The sequence below is a fragment of a genome, unplaced genomic scaffold, assembly GCF_019419815.1.
Source record: "Pyrus x bretschneideri cultivar Hongxiangsu unplaced genomic scaffold, Pyrus_bretschneideri_v1 Contig8, whole genome shotgun sequence".
In the NCBI taxonomy this organism is placed as follows: domain Eukaryota; kingdom Viridiplantae; phylum Streptophyta; class Magnoliopsida; order Rosales; family Rosaceae; genus Pyrus; species Pyrus x bretschneideri.
In genome coordinates, this window is record NW_025999820.1 from 9,571,311 (window position 1) to 9,589,392 (window position 18,082).

The 18,082-nt window shown below is 35.3% G+C and overlaps 1 pseudogene; it reads right to left on the reverse strand.

The window, feature by feature from the left end:
- Nucleotides 1–1,728: 1,728 nt before the first annotated feature.
- Nucleotides 1,729–13,665, reverse strand: LOC103959152 (annotated as a pseudogene).
- Between the last annotated feature and the right edge of the window lie 4,417 nt (nucleotides 13,666–18,082).

The window sequence follows — 18,082 nt, forward strand, 5'->3', positions numbered from 1 at the left end:
GTTTGTACAGAATCACTTACCTCCTTACCTAAATATATAACCGGTCACTTGGGCTGATTCAAAAATGCTTCTAAAAATATCAGAAAAATGTTTTCAAGCTTTCGATTACTTACCCAACCAAAATATCTCACTGGTCAAATAAAAAAAAAAAAAACCTTAAAAAGCAACTTATATCCCTGATTTCCATACTCTCTGTGGTATCATATTTTTGAAATAATATTTTATAATGTTAACATGAGAATTAACATTAAATTATGAGATGACAAAGAGTCTATAGAAATGAGAGATTTTTTATTATATCCGGAACACGAGGTAGTACACCACTTGTCATTAAACAAGTAGTAAGATACTTGTGTTAAGAAAGTAACAAAACTTGAAAAATAAAACTACCGTTAGCTTATATAATGACATGTAATGTACCATTATTGTTCTGAACACAATAAAAAATTTATATATAGAAACTTTCACTTTTAAGAGGTTCTTTTAGCAGTCCTTTTGAAAATATTATTGAAGATTGTACACAATCACCTACCTACCAAAATATCTCACTGGTCAATTAGAGAATCAAGAAAATTTATTTCTTAATTATTTTTTAATAGTTTATAATGCTTTAGATTTTAAAAGTGTTACTGAAGTTTGTACATAATAACTTCCCTCCTTTTACCTAAATATCTCACGGGTCACTTGGACTGATTCAAAGGTGCTTCTAAAAATATCAGAAGAAGCGTTTTCAGATGACGAAGAACGTTCTCTTTTCGATTACTTACCTATCCAAAACATCTCACTAGTTGACCAGCAAAATATCTCACTAGTCAAATAAAAAAACCTTAAAAAGCAACTTATATTCCTGGTATCCATCATGAACAAAAGAGCACTGAACACCAACTTGTTCAAATGAGTTTATCCTCTGTGCTGCTTATGTGGTTATGTGAATAGATTCAGTTGATCCGCCCTCAAGTCACTCTCGGTACATATATCAGTCAAAAGCCTAATTGGCCGAACCCTATTATTCTCCCACTTTCCCCTAACCACTTCTAAACTATTGCCTAGTAACAACTTGACATCTCATCCAGCTTCAAACTTTATTCTCGAATGTGATCAATTACATACAACTATCTCTTATCTCTTCATCATTATGTATAAACGGTTTCTTCCGACATAAAGATCACATTGACGGAAGAATTAGACGTAGTCTGTTGCATGCAACTATGTGTTATTTGTCTCTTAATCGTATATGACTGATGATAAGATAAATTTTTTAGGTCATAAAACTCATAAACTAAAGAAGATTCTCAAATGTACTAGTTGTATATGACAATGTTTATCCTTCTAATTATCGTATACAACCAGTAATATAGTAGATTTTCTTCACAATAAATCGCATTCACTAGAGAAAATTCTCGAACGTCGTTTGTTGCATACAGCCATTTGTTATCTCTCCCATGATTACATAGATGTGACTAGGGCCGATTTTCTCAGTGCACACGACCTTTCAGGTTGTCATGAACTACCAAATGCGGCAGTCAAATTTGGCAACTCTCTTATGTTCACACTATCCTACCATCTTTTTTATTCCAATTAATAATACCACCAGCACGCCAACCACTGATGTGGGTTGTGATTGGTTATTTTCCGCAGGGTAAAGTCCCATGGGAGTAAATTTTTTTCAAGTAAAAATTCTCTTTTTTGGGGTAGTTTCTAATTACTAAGATTGATTTGCATCCATCATTGGAGGAAATTTGTAATTGCATGTTGGTTTACATATCAAAGTTTTGCAACATCATAACTAACTGCGCTCATACAAAATCGATTCTTCCCTTCGATTTTCGAATGCAATCCCAACATTTCCATTGTTTCATTAAAACACAAGTTTCTTGCAAACTCGGTTCGCGCAGGTTAATTGGTACCGACTATCCTGAACCTACTTATACAGTAAAAGAAAAGAACAGAGTAATGAAGCACAATATATCTTTTTCTTGCCGGCTTGCGGAAAATGTCCAAGAAGGGGATTCAGGGATGTGTAACATTCACATCTCTCTTAGTACTCATAGCCTTTTCTCGCCGATACTTTCCACTTTATCAGAACTGGTTTGTCCTCGCATATCTGAAAGTCCAGCAAGACCATTTGCAGAAACCCATTCTTCCGTGTCATCAAATGGGACTTCATACTCAAATTCATAATCAGATTCTTCATCTGACAACTCTCGCAGAAAGGATTCAAATTTCAAACATTTAGAATCCTACTTAATGGTAAAATATAGATTATAAACCAAATGTAAGCGGGTGTAGTATAAAACCTTCTCCACTTTTGGGTAATGATGGTTCGGCAATCTTATCGCCTGATTTCAAAATCATTCCAGGCCACATGTGCGCGGAAAGAGCTCCAAAAAGTCGTCATCAACTGACAAACCTGTAAAACAGTACCTTTAATTAACCCAATTTGGCGAAGGACTACTCGGCACCAGGGCTCAGCTTAGGCCAGCAGTTAAAAACAATTTTTTTTTTTTTTTTTTTTTTTTGTAGAATTTTAACGAAAAACTTTTGATACTGTTTACTTTAACGAAAAATCACATTTTTACACTAAAAAATCAATCATGGTACTATTTATTTTATCCTTATCATTAAAACTTAAAGTTTTCAAACTTTTTTCATTATTATTTTTTTTTTTCCTTCAAACTTTTAAAAGACATTGTAAATTTCTTTTCAAACAAACTTAAAATCTACATTGGTGGAATGAAAGATTTGACCTCAAGTGTAGATAATGGACGTTTAGGATACGTAAAACTAGTGAGCTTTCCTTTGTAAATAAAATTAGCGAGTCATATACTATTTGTCACGAGCTAAATAACATCTGATGGGCTAGTATGCAGGTCTGTATAAGAATAATGTCACGCGAGTAATTTAATTAGTTTCACGAGCTCAATAAGAATGTTTTTAAACTTCAATCTGTATCTGGGATATGTTTAAAGGGATTTCGCAAGTTTATAAGAAGTGAAAAAATAGTCAAATGAGAATAGCAGTCACCTGCATACAGAACAGTTCCCAAGTTGACAATGTTGGCAACTACTAGAAGAGTGAGGGACTATAAGGATTGGTAATGTGGAGAACAGCAGTGACCTAAATACCAAGAAAGGCAAAAAGGAACGCTTATTTTTCACAAATATGCACACAGATATAACCGATTACAAATTTTTAGTCTAAATAGAACTGGAGGAAAAATGAATAGACCATAAAGGACACTGAACCGTGTTTTATGTACGTTTGGATGGTGTTCCTTAGTTATAATTTTTGTTTAAAAGTTAGTAACCATTTCTATGAAATTGAAGGTTTTTGAAATATAAATACCTTCTGCCAGTTTATATCCATTAGCCACATGGACGGAGCAATGCAAGGAAGCATTAAGAAAGTTGTAATGGCACCTAAGAAGAGAGATACATGTTGGAATCAACCCTATGTTAAATAGAAGAACAGCGATGCTGGCTTGCTCATAAACCTGGGGAGTGTAGTAGAGAACTCCATTTATGCCGACAATCTGCGCAGCTGAAAAGAAAAGACATAAGAAGGTTGACAAACAAGAAAGTTTCTTTGCGCTTTTATAACTAAGAACTGTTTAACCTTTTCTACCAAACCTGCTGAAGAATTTGAAGTCCAATTCCAACAACTACTGAACGCTTCACTCCCGGTTCAAGAAGATCTCTCCATGTTGGCCCTATAATAACAGCTTCCGATGGAGGAACCTTCTCTGCACGGAGAGAGCGCAGACTTGTCAGTTCCTTGAGTGAAACATCAGGCTGACTAACCAGACCAGCATGAATGAGTTTACTTTCTTATCTTACACCAGAAATTGAAACAACCGACGCAGGCCGACACCCAAGTGCACTATCCTGATGCAAATACACTTTTTGAACTCCTCCTTCCTTCTTCCCGTCTTCGCCTACTTGGTCAGAATACTTATAAGCAGCCGCCAACCTCCACCAGTGTCCATACTACTACTGATAGCCTCGCTAGCTTCTACATTTCCTTTCATCAAGATTGTATTGCATCTCACACCTAAAGCACTGCCGCCAGACCTAGGCTTTCCCATGCTGCTTGTTTGGCACGAGATTAGTGGAGTTCTCAAGCTTTCATCACAATAAGCCCCGGCTGCTTCAGATTCGTGATCCTCACCATCTGTCTGGCTCTCTATGTCCCAATGTGCGTTTTTATTATGGTACTCCCCTGCATTCAAAATGCTTCCAAGATTTGGCTAAACATGCTGCCCTTGCTTCCTCTTTCGGACATCTTCTCGTGGACACTGCTAAGGAGAGTGACCAGAGGATCCACAAGAGGTCTACTTTCGTTCAACGCGCTCCCGTGGTGTGATATAAAACTCTGTCCAGTTGCAGGTTTTACGATGTATGATAAGCCCTTTTCGGGACCAAATAGCCGTATTTGATTTCCCTGATTTTCAGTAAGCACATTGGGGGGACTAATGATGAACTCTTCCAATGATGTGTCCTTGCCTGTGCGAAGAAGCCAACTCACCTGTGGATCATAGAAGCCAAAAAGTTAGCTCGAAAATGTCAATGGCATGAAATAAACGGGCCCTATAAATTTCAAAGCTCCTTTTTTAGCCTCCTCCACCCCGCTTGTGGGAGCAAAGAAAATAAACGGGCAAATCTAAAGGACTCTGTCCTAGCAGTAACAGAGAAAACAAAGGACCCATAATTGGCAAAAGGCAGGAGACAGAGTATTTGTCCAAAACCAAAAATGTATCAAGACACAGGAGGCTGCAATTTTGACCCAAACTCCATCCCAGAATCTGCAAGGAATTAAAATATAGGGAGAGACCTGTGAAATTATGGCCATGTTTTCTACATTGTTGTCTCCTCTTAATATTAAAATCGTACTAAATCTTATTAATGAACACCAAATCAAAATTTCCACCTATTCGTTAATTGGAAATGCTCATAAAAAGTACTCTTGATTAAACAGTACTCCAACAAGTTTTCCATCTCTGCGTGTAAACTTGATTAACAGAGAGAGGAGTACGTGCTCGACATGTTCATCCAAACAATGCAGTTCTTTGATGTATGCAGAAATTTTGTACTTATAATCTCCATTTCTCCTTGTAAGTTTATATATCTGAACAAAACCAAGTTTTAAGATAATTAATCTTGAAATTTGTACTCATAATCTCATTTCTCCTTGCATGCTTTCCTTCCATTATTGTTTGTTTTGATTAATTAGAATTTGGTTTTATTAGTGAAGGGCTGTCTGTGGCTTACTCACTCAGAGTCAAAGGTACTTTAGGATACAAATGTGGTTTCTGTTTTTCTAATAATTAGCTAGTAGCCACCTACAGATATGAAATCTTTGTTTCTGCAGATTGAAAACTGTTTAAATTCTTGGGTAAATTACATGTTACTACATTAACTTTGGGTCTTATAACAAAGTTATACCTCATCTTTTAAACATTGCAATGTCCTAAGTAACTTACGAATTTGTTGCAATCTTAAACCTCCCGTTAAAATATCCATCAATTTGTTTGTTAATTTTAATTTAATTTAGAACTAAAAATTCTTTAATTGTTAATATTAAGTTAATTTTATAACCTAGTTAGGTAAGGGAGCGGGCCCATGTCTGCCACGTCAGCATTTAACATAAAAATTAACAAAAATTTTGACAAATGTATGATATTGCAACAAATTTGTAAATTGATGTATGATTTAGCAATATTTAAAAGATGAGATATGAGATTGTTATGCGACCTAAAGTTGAGGAGGTAAAATGTAATTTACCCTAATTTTTTTATGTGTTTAATTTAAATTAATTAATTATATTATATTAATCTAAAAAGGTACCACAAATTCACAATACAAAAAAATAAAAAAATTATTTAGTTATACTAAAACTGAAATGCGCGTACCCAAACTCCTAATGAAGAAAAAATTGTGAGTCATCTGAAGTGGATGGTTGCTCTTGCTCCTCCTCAATATCAAAAGGAACATTAAGATCAATCTGCTTGCGTTTCGGATGATCAGCCGCCGGATTCGAAGATAAGGAAGCCATTGCTGTTGCCGATCATATTCCTCGTGGACGGTAGCAGGCTAACTAACTAGAGCAGCAACATTAATGAGTTCACTTGCTTGGCTTACACCAGAAATTTAAACAACCGAAGCAAGCCAAGACCTGTGAGATCACGAGGGTCAAGATCAATCAAGTTGATTCAAGCGGCTATGTTTTCTACATTGCTATCTCCTCTTGATATTAAAATTCTACTAAATCTTATAATCAACACCAAATCAAATTTCATTAATTGAAAAAGCCCGACTCTTGAAAAATAGTTCCAAACCCCGACTCTTGATTAAACAGTAGTCCTACAAGTCTTCCATCTCTGCGTGTAAACTTGACTAACAGAGGGAGAAGCATGTGGTTTACATGTTCATCCAAACGATGTAGTTCTTTGATCTTCGTGTAGATATTTTGTACTTATATGAACAAAACCAAGTTTTAGGTAATTAATCTTGAATTTTGTACTTATAATCTCATTTCCCCTTGTATATTTTCCTTCCATAATTGTTTGTTTTGATTAATTAGAATTTGATTTTATCGTGAAGGGTACTTCAAGATACAAATGTGGTTTCTGTTTTTCTAATAACTAACCACCTACAGATATGAAATCTTTGATTATGCAGATTGAAAACTGTTTCAAATTTTTTCCTTTATTTAATTTAAATTAATTAATTTTTATTATATTAATTTAAAAAGGATATCACAATAAAGAATAATAAAAAAATCGCTAAAACTGAAATGTACGTACCCAAACTCGTGGTAAATCAGAAATGGTGGACGGTTGCTCTTGCTCCTCCTCAATATCAGAAGGAACATTGTGATCAATCTGCGTGCGTTTCGGATGATCATCCGCTGGGTTCAAAAATAAGGAAGGCCATTGTTGTTGCCGATCATATTCATCATCGACAATATCTGTGGATCCAAGACTACTCGTTGGTCCCAAAGACAAGGGAAGCCGTTCATCTTCTTTGCGGAATAAGGGGTGCACCCCGCAGATTTTAATGCATGGGTCCCACCCGATCTCAACTTCAACTTTACAAATATCTCCCTGCTTCTCTTTTAAATCCACTAACATGAGCACCACATGATCTGTCTCCAGGGCCTCCACATAAGATTCTTCACAATACGCACAGCCCCCACATAAGATGTCAATTTGAACAGTTAAATAATCATATTTCAATTCTGAAGGCAGTGGTTCAAGAACAAAAGATAGAGCCAATCCTAATAACGTCTCCCTCTCCTGTAAATTTAGAGGAATTTCAAAACTAAATTCACTACATCCACCATGATCAGGTTCACGTTCAATCCTAGTGGCTATTAGATATTTAGAGGTATAGTTGAACCGCTTTGGAATTTCATTGCCTGGATACATAACTTGCAATTGAGAGCACAAAAGAGATTCCTGCAATAGTGAATAATATGTAAATAAGTAATTATAAACAATCGTGATCTATTCTCCCTCCCAAGTATCAACGAATTATATATTTTAATTTCAAGAGAAATTAAGGGAGGAGAGACGAACCTGATTCAAGTTCAACAAATTATTTTCCAACTTTGCCACCTCATCGCCACTTAGTCTAAAGCAATTATTCAACTGCAGAAACCTAAGCCCCGAGGGCAACTTTGGAATTTTCTCCAATGATGTACAATCATCCAGATATAATTCAAGTAGATTTGGTGGAAGGGCATGTGGAATTTCCCGAAGCCTCTTGCAACCACTCAAATAAAGTGTTTCCATGTTAACAAATTTGCTGATGCATTCAGGTAGACTAACAAAATTGTTTTCCCCCAGAGGAACATGTTTTAATTTGGACCCCAAATGAAGAGGCACAAAAAAATCAGTTTCTGATAAATTGCATCTACTAAGATTAAGATAAGTATAGTCTACGTTGGAAAGGGGTAATTGGATACCGTTGTCATGTGAAGTATCTAAGTGAGTTGAAAACTTCCCAAATGTCACCAGTTTTGGGCATCCATCCATGCGAAGAATGTCGAGATGTTGCAACCCAAAAATGTGATGTAATGATGTTCGTGTAAGGTTCTCACAACTATTTGTCCACAATCTCTTAAGCCCAGTAAGATATGCAATTGATGAAGGCAATTCTCTTATGTCACTTTCTGCCATGTGCAAATACTTCAGAGATTCCATCTCGGCCTCTATTTCTGGAAAACTCTTGAGCCTTGTGCAACCACCAAGAACAAGCTTTTTCAGGGATCTCGATCCAAGTTTTGTTACAAATCTCTCAAGCCTAGAGCACCCAAGAAGACTTATTTCATCGAGTTTATCATGGAATCCAACAGAATCATCAACTTCAACTAAACGTTTACACTCATTTAGAATCAACTTCCTTAGGTTTGGACTTCCGGATAAGTTGGGAATTTTTTCTAAGAATTCGGAACCGCTTAAATTCAAAGATGTAAGCATTGCCAAATTCTGTGAAATCAAAATCAAAAGAAAAAAAAAATCACAAACTTTAAATAGAATAATTAATGATGAAAAGCTTTAGCAAATTTCTTTTTTTCAAAAATAAAATATACAATTAAATTAGTAATTGTCCAAATTAATTTATAATACGTATACTTACCTGAAATACCTTCAATTGTCTGATGTCACTGTTTGGCATAATAAACGTGACAAGATGCCTTAGATGACAATTGGATTGCAAATTGAATGTAAGTATATGCTTTTGAAGAATATTGGATCCCCAGTCTTTAAGCTTATCTCCACCGAATTCAATCCACCTCAAATCGTCGGGTAGATACTCAATGCATCCAGAAAAGTGTGCATTACGGCTTATAAAAATTTCAAGATTTACCATCTCGAAAAAGCTTTTTGCATTCAAGGGTATCACATATGGCTTGGGCAACTTCACCACAATGCCTTTAATTTTCTTTGTTCCCTAAGATGGAAAAATAAATAGTGTTAACAAACAATTCGTATAACAAAGAAATCAAAAGGATTTTAATTTTTTTTTTCTTTCCAAAATCATGCCAATTAAATCAAATGCAAGAAAATATATTCTACTTACTCTATTTTTAGTTAGAACACGGTACACATCTTCATGATGCCACAATCTGCTCCGCTCACCTGGTTCATCGGGCGATTCTTCAAAAACTATAAACTTACCCATTTTTTCTAGTAAGTCATGCATTAAAATCCTATCATATTTAATAGTTATGATGGCTTTCTCAACGAGTTCTTCAAGACAATCTGGACGCACAGGGTGCTTCAAACTTTCTAATATTTGTAACACATAGTCTTTATGTTCACCCTTGAAGAAGCATGCAATGTCGAGGAAAACTCGTTTCACGGCATTATCCCAGGCATCATAACTTTTTCGAAGTATTCTTTGAATACCTATATAAGGTTCTCCTTCGTAAGAATCATAACTATTCAACATAGCTTGCCAACGATCTATACTTTTTTTACGTAGATAAGAACCTATAAGATTAAGTGCTAACGGATGGCCTTGAGCATAGGCTATTGCACGTCGTGCGAGTTGCAAATAATCATCTAAAGGTTCTTTTTTTCCGAAGGCATTCAAACTTAAAAGCTCAAGAGCCTTGTTGTCTTCTAACTTTTGGACCTCGTATATCAACTCAACGTCATAAGATTTCAACAATCCTCTATCTTTTGTGGTTGTGATCACTCTGTTACCCTCACTGAGCCATTTAAACCGAACCAAGTTGTTTAACTGCTCCAAATCATCCACATCATCAAGAATTAAGAGAATCCTCTTTCGCCTAAACTGTTCCTTTATAAGACTGATTCCTCTATGAGGATTGACAACTTTCCACTCTGAACCACTAATCTCACTTACAAGAATGTTTTGTAGTTTGAGTAGGCCTCCCTATTGCGTAAACGTTTCTCGAACATCTGCTAGGAAACAACTACCTTCAAACTTATAAGCAATTGCATTATAAACAGCTTTTGCAACTGTTGTCTTGCCGATTCCAGATGCCCCCCAAATCCCAACCACACACGGATCATTTCCACCGACACCTAAAAGCTCGTTCACCTTTTCTACACAAGACTCCATTCCAACTGGGTAATTGGCAACATCCAAAAGCGTGCGTTGTAGTCCAAGGACTAAGATCTCCTTCACGATCTGACTGATAAATGTAGCTTCATACCTACCAGTTTATATAAAAAATCGACACATTTAGCCAATCAACCTTTGCTGCTATATTTCTTTGAAAAAGGAAAAAAAAAATGTAAAAAGAAGAAGAGAATAAAAAGATAAAAAAGATTGAAAAAAAACAGAGGTATGGATAATCACTGCTGTAGTCAAGCATGTGCCGCTTGCAACTAAATACAAAATCATGTAAAGATAATAATTGACCCATTAATAAAAATGATTTACCCCTATGCCATTATTCGCAATTTCACATTGCCGTTTATTGCTCTGTAAAATCCTAACATATTTCCATGCTTAGGACATTGACTTCTTTTTTTGCTTTTGTTAAAAAAAATAATAGGGTAAAGTATAAAAAAACTACTTTAACTATTGATGTCACGATACTTTCATAACTCATCTTTTAAAATTGACAATTTCATACCTCATCTTACGAATTTGTGTCAATATTATACCTTCCGTTAGCTTGACTATTTATTTCTCAGTTAAATGCTTATATGACTTGATCCGAACCCATTTTTATTAAAAAATTATTAAAAACCAAAAAAAATCATTTAATATTTTAAATATTAAAATAATAAAGAAAAGTTATTAAAAAAAAAAAAAAAAAAAAAACCGACATCAGTTCGTCCCATTCCCCTCCTTTCTCTCTCTTCTCCCCATCTTCATCTTCTTCCCCCTTTTTGCAACTGCAACCCAGAAAAAAAAAATAAATAAAAAAAAAAGAGAAAAAAAAATAAAACAATTTGTTTTCCCCGCTCCCCACCCCCTCTTCTCCCCGCACCCACTCTCTGCACCCAACCTTCCCACCTTTGCACCCACCCTCTCCACCCAACCTCGCAACCATTACCTGCAACACAAAAAAAAAACCCAGATCCCGTTGAGGTGGAATCGAGAAACCTTCGCCAGGCCGATTCCGAAGGTTGAGAACTTGGGCGCGAAGAAAATGGGTGTGGAGGGAAGAAGATAGGTGTTGGGGGGGGGGGGACAGACGAACTGGGTTCCTTTTTTTTTTCTTTTTTTTTTTTCCTCCTCTCTTCTTTTTCTTGTTCTTCTTTTGCAGGTTGGGTGGGTTGGGGTGAGGGAGGGAGGACGAACTGGGTTTCTCATTTTTTTTTTCCGTCTTTTTCTTCTTCCTCTTCTTCTTTCTTCTTCATCTTCTTCTTCTTTTTCCTCCTCCTCCTTCGGGTTGGGTTGGGTTTTTTTTTTTTTTTTTTCTTCTCTTCTTCTTCCTCTTCTTCTCCCTCCTTCTTTCTGGGTTGCAGGAAGATGGGGAAGAGAGAGAGAGGAGGGAAGGACGAAAGGAGAGGTTTAATTTTTAATTTTTTTATGTACTTTTTTATTATTTTAATATTTAAATAATATTAAATAATTTTTTTTTTGTTTTTAATAATATCTTATTAATTTTTTAATAAAAAATAGTTTCCGGATCAAACCACGTCAGCATTTAATTGAGAAATAAACGACCAAGTTAACGGAAGGTATAACATTGACACAAATTCTAAAGATGAGGTATGACATTTTTAATTTTAAAAGATAAGGTATAAAAGTATCGTGACACCAATAGTTAAGATAATTTTTTATACTTTACCCAAAATAATAATAAGACATAAGACTTTTTTTTTTTTCATTTAAATGTTATGTTGTTGTTCGGATGAAAAAAAGATGTTTTGTATGGATATGTATCATTTCTTTCCTAAAAGTACTAATTTACCTAACATCATTAGTAATCGGTAAATTATAAAACAACACCATAGGTACATTATTAATCAAAATAAGTAATATGTAAATTAATTTTTCAAAAACGTTGGTAAATTGATTTTTCAAACAAAATTAGGAAACCAAAAAAATATTAATAAATTTAAAATTTGAACAACAAAAAATGGGTACACTCGGGTAATTAATCCAGCCAATTCGAAATTTAACACAATTAGTAATGACCAGTTAAACTTGCAATAGGTTTAACACAATAAATGGATATAAATATGCAAGAGAATCAAATTGTTATTAGGGGTATTTTAAGAAACCAAAAGATATAAAATCTAACTTGTTAAGCTTAATTAGTCAAGCACAAAAACTAGGTTGGGTTTTATGTAAAGAAAATTGAATTTCAGATAAAATCATATTTTCATATTAAAGGCAGTATAAGGGGAAGAAATATACGTACTCTCCCTCTTTGAAAGTATATCATGACAAATTTGCTGCATCTCTAGGAGCACTCGTCCATGTGAGGATCTTCTCCTTGTTGTCTTCGAATTTGCACTTGAGTTTTGTAAACGCGTCACCAAAATTACTCGTTTGCTTTCGTACATCGGAAGGATCCACCTTGTAGAAAACTGGCCAAACTATTTGCTGCCTTGACTTTCTACATTCAAAGATATGTACGAGCTCATCCAAGCACCATCTTGACGATGCATAGTTTTCAGATAATACAATGATCGACATTCTTGACTTTTCAATTGCTTCGAGAAGGGCCGAAGATATTTCTTCTCCTCTTTTAAGCTGGCGATCAATGAACGTGGTGATTGCCTTGTCCTCCAACGCCTTGTAAAAGTGATCTGTAAAATTGGTTCGTGTATCCTCTCCTCTAAAGCTCAAAAAGACATCGTACTCCCACGAAGGAGGGCTGCTGAAGGAAGAAGAAGAGACAAGTTGATTGTTCATTGGAGAAATCCAGGTAAATTGAAGGGCCTTTCAAAGAATTGAGTATGGATGCTGGACTGGTACTCGCACCAAGAATTCGCTCTTGCGATATATCAGGCCTTTTGCATGTTTTCCTTCCTATGTAGGAAGCAGCAGTTTCCTACCACCTTCAATGTGAACATGATAAAGTTAAAGGAAATCAACCCTCCTTGGAACTTCCATTCATCAAACGGTGATTTACCATAGTGATGCTGACACGCTTTCTTTTACAATTCACGACACCCAAAAAAAATCTTTCATGCCACGATGCACTGTTAAGGTCTGTCACACCAAACACAACTTGACACGTTAAAATGTTAGAATGATAGAAATTGGAATTGGATCCTCTTCTAAGGAGAAGATTAACACAGATCGTTAGATCAAATCCAATAATATAGACCGTTAAATTTTGATCTAACGGTAACAAACAGAAAACTCATCTAAAAAATTATAATAATTATAACTGTTGAATCAAAATCTAATAATCCGTGTTAGTGAATCAGGAGTATATGATCACTTGCTCGTGAGAAAGGATCCAATGCCGTGAAAATTGGGTGATTGAAAATTCAATATCCAGATACTTTTTTCTTTTTGACCAGCTCCACCTTTAGCCTTTCTCTGGGTGGAAATTTATTTTTTTTAATAAGTAAGTTTTTTTCTGAATGAAGAAGAAGAGACAAGTTGATTGTTCATTGGAGAAATCCAGGTAAATTGAAGGGCCTTTCAAAGAATTGAGTATGGATGCTGGACTTGTACTCTCACCAAGAATTCGTTCTTGCTATATATCAGGCCTTTTGCATGTTTTCCTTCCTATGTAGGAAGCAGCAGTTTCCTTCCACACCTTCAATGTGAATGTGAAAGTTCAAGGAGGGGAACCTTCCTTGGAACTTCCATTCATCAAACCGAGATTTTCCCTTATGTTGCCGACACACTTTCTTTTCCGTGATGAGAAATAAAATACAAGGGAAAAGCAAAGGAATATGCGTCGTTTTGAACCATATAAATAATGTCGCATACTTGAAGAAAGGTGAGTCAATTAAGGATTTGGATCTACTTCGGACCTTAGCGTTCGGAGCCTGCAAGTTCACAAATTTGGACCGCTGATTGGTGTGCAAGTCAAATCAGGACCGTTAGTTATGTGTGGTGGGTCAAAAAAATGAATTAATGGAGACCGTTGGATTCAATTAATACGGCCCAGATTTGTTGACTTGCAGGCTTCGGACGCTAAGGTCCAGGGCAGATCGAAATTCGTCAATTAAGGTGATTTTTTCACAAATGATAAAATAATTTATACTAAAGCCAAATAAACTGAGGACCGCGAGTATTGGAGACATTTTTTATTGAAACTAGAGCACGGATGATACATCATGTATTTTTATATAAATAATAAAAAAATTTATTTTTGAAATTATTAAATTTTTACGTGTTCTGTTCACAACAAAAAATCTCTGTGAGTATTGAGTGTGAAGTCCCTATAGGGACTTTCTTTCGGCAGGCCTTGTGCTTTTCTTCCTACCCACAACCACAAAGCAGTTTCCTACTGACAACCTTTCGAGTTGAAGGAGAGGAATTTTGGTTGCAACTTCCATTCATCAAGCAATGATTCTTTTTTGTTTGTTATTGAAGCACGCGCACCCTTTTTCACGTCATGGTACAGAAATGATGCCAAATAAAGCTATTATGAATGTCTGTCAAACTAATTATATACATATACATATAAAAGTTAAAATGTATAAAAATACGTAATTAACTTAAAATATTGTTATAAAACGCTTCAGATTTTCTTCATTTGTTCTCTTTTGACCTTTTTTATCCGTTTTTAGTATTAATAAGTTAAATTATTAAATGTTAGAAAAAAAAAAAGGATCAATAGAGATTCAACTTGCACCAGAATAACATTGTTGTTTTCCGCAGATAATAAAACGCCTTCTGCATTCATTTCTACCGTCAATTCAAGACTCAATGAGAAAAGAAGGATGTGATAAGACTCCTATCCAGATTGAAGGAAAATTTATTTTCACTCGGACAACAAGTGGGCTCCAAAATAATTAAAGTGGTGAGAGAGAAAGTGTTACGACGTCAAAATAAAAATATTAATTACAAGAGAATTGTTATTGATATTCTTAAATTATCATTTTATATTATAAATTTTTTATATTTAGAAAGAAAAATGTAATTGTGAGAAATGTAAAATGAAAATTTTGAAATACTAATAACACTTCCCAATTACAAATCAAATCAAGAGCAATAAATATACATATTTAATTATCAAAATGTCATAGCACGAAAGTTTCACTACTCCAACACACAATTAACTTGAAATAATACAACTATTACATATTGTAGAGTGATTTTCTTCACACGCGTTTTCTTCTTTTGTACTTTTTTGTTTTCCCTTCTAATTTTTTAATTCAAAAATCAATAAGAGGGAGGGGTGCTTGGAAATTTCGTTCCACCGACAATAATAATGCATTTTGTTCTTAACCAGACCCACATTTATGATATTATCAGTCTATGTCAGGGTCCCAATTATCCCTTCACACTTCCCTTGGATGGGAATTTGCCAAACGTTGTTGGATGTTTGGAAGTACATCTGAATCACTTTGGAATTTCATTGCTTAGAAGAATAATTTTCAATTCAGAGCGTTAAAGAAATTCTTACAGTAGTGTATATATATAGTTAACTAATTACAGTTATCAACAAAATTAATTTTCATTTCATCAAAAATTAAGAAGAAGAGAGGAACTTATTCAACGAGTTATTTCCAACTTTGCCATCTTATCACCACTTAGTCTAAATTAGTCAAGTCCAGAACCCATAAAGCACCCGGGGTAGTTTTAGAATTTTATCCAATGATATACAATCATTCAGTATCTCAGATATATAAAGCGAACAGTCCAATGAATAGTGCTTCTTCCTATGTATGAAGCAGCAGCTTCCTACCACCTTCAATGTGAATGTGACAAAGTCAAAGGAGAGCAGCCTTCCTTGGAACTTCCATTTATCAAACGGAGATTTACCTTAGTGTTGCTGACACGCTTTCTTTCACCTCACGACACCAGGAGCTTCCATGCCACAAGTCCATGGCAAATGTATGTCACACTAAACACGACTTGACATGTTAAAATATTAGAGTAGTGAAATTTAGGTGATTGAATTACACTATTGTCACGATTCAACATCAGACATAGATACTCATTTCTTTTAGACCAACCTCACCTTAGCCTTTTTTTTGGGTGGAAAATTTTTTCAGTGTGCCATTATTCATGGATCTCGTTAACTTGATAGGCCAATTCATTATCCCTTCCCATTGTTATTAGTTTAGAACGGCTCAGCTACAATCATTCCTCTTTTTCTGTCAGCTACATGATAAAGTGACTCTCTAGACAATAACTTTTTCTTTCTCTTTCTCTTTTATGTGAGAAAAATAACGACAAATACATCAAGCAAAACGTTCGGACGAAATGTAATTCCTTTTACATAAAAATTATTAATTAGCACCACAAATCTACAGGAAATCAAATTAACCGCAATGGATTTAGATTCTCGCCTTCTATCCGTTCATCATTTATCGTGAAGCTAGAAATCATTATGAATTTTTTATTTAAGATTAAACACAAACAATATCTAAAGAAAATTGATCGTACGATATAGATGAAATGATAAAATGTAAAGATAGAACCCATAAATTATCCTCATCTGACCACAATGGCATCACTGGCATGCCATCAAATGTAAAAAAATCTATTTTATTTACTTTACGTACGTTTACTCATCTTCATGAAACCATACCCTGCTAAGTTTCTCTAGTTCAATGGGTGATTTTCCTTGGAACTTCCATTCATCAATCAGTGATTTTCCTTGTGGTGCTGACACACTTTCTTTCACCTCACGACACCAACAAGAAAAGGAATTTCGGATCGTTACCGGATCACCTATTAAAAATCCGTTAAAATAAACAAATTTAACACAACACGACACGACACATCACAATAAATAATAAATATGACCCATTTGCCAAGCCTAATGCAAAACAATCGCTTTGACGGGTCATTCCTTTTGCATTAAAACTTGATTAATTAGGACCACAGATGTTCTGGAAATTAAATTAACTGCAATGGCATATGCCACCAAATATTAACAACTATTTTATTTACTTTACCTTTACATCAGCAGCGTTAATTGATAAGCGATCAACACTCTACAATGCCGGGCAACTATGTTGAAACTATTTATTTAGGAATGAGAGCTTCTACTCTCACCTAGGGGTGGGCACAGGCCCAAAAATTGAAGGGACCGGATTGGACTCGCTTGAAAATACAACGGGCCAGGCCGGGGCGGATCTTACTATTTTCAAATTGAGAACTGGACCTAACTCGGCCTGTATAAAACGGGCCAGCTCCTACTAGTCCAACGGGTACCCTTTTTTCTTTTTTCTTTTTTTTCCTTCTATTTTTCAGTATCTTCTCTAGCTTTTCTTGCTCGATTTTCTGCAAAATAACAAACAAAGAATAACTGTGAGAAGATGCATCAGAATAGCATTGCAAATATGATAAAGAAACAGACAAAATCAAAGCAATCATTCACGCATCATATAGCATATCAACATATTTATGAGTATCTATACACGACAGCGATGAGATCCTACAAATCTAAATATGTGAAACAATAAAATGCATGGGTCATATTGTAATCCACTACAAAAACCATGTGTTCTAATAGAAACCCCATCTGAGCGTTTGGCAACAAAAGAAAAACGGAGAAAGCGCCGCCGGAGCACGGGCTGCACAGATCCAACTTCCTCAACAGAGAGAGAAAGCTTGAGTTGACCATGTTGTGCGCCTTCTCAGTTCTCTCCACCACTCCCCACTACAGCTAGATGACTCAAACGGGGAGATCCGGTAGAACCCCAACCTATCCTTCGATGGGGTGTGCGTGTGGTGTGTCAATGCTCCGGGAAGAAGAGTTGCAGAGATGGGAGGAAAAGAAACAAAGCAGAGGAATAAGGGAGAAGGTTCGAGAGATTCTCACATTCTATTCGTTTATCATACATTCTGAGGCTAAAAATCATTATAAATTTTTTTCTTTAAGATTAAACACAAACAGTACCTAACTAAAGCTAATCGTATAATGTACGATGAATAAATAAAATGTAAGGATAGGACCCAAAAATGATCTTCATCCAACCGCAATGGCATCATTTGCATGC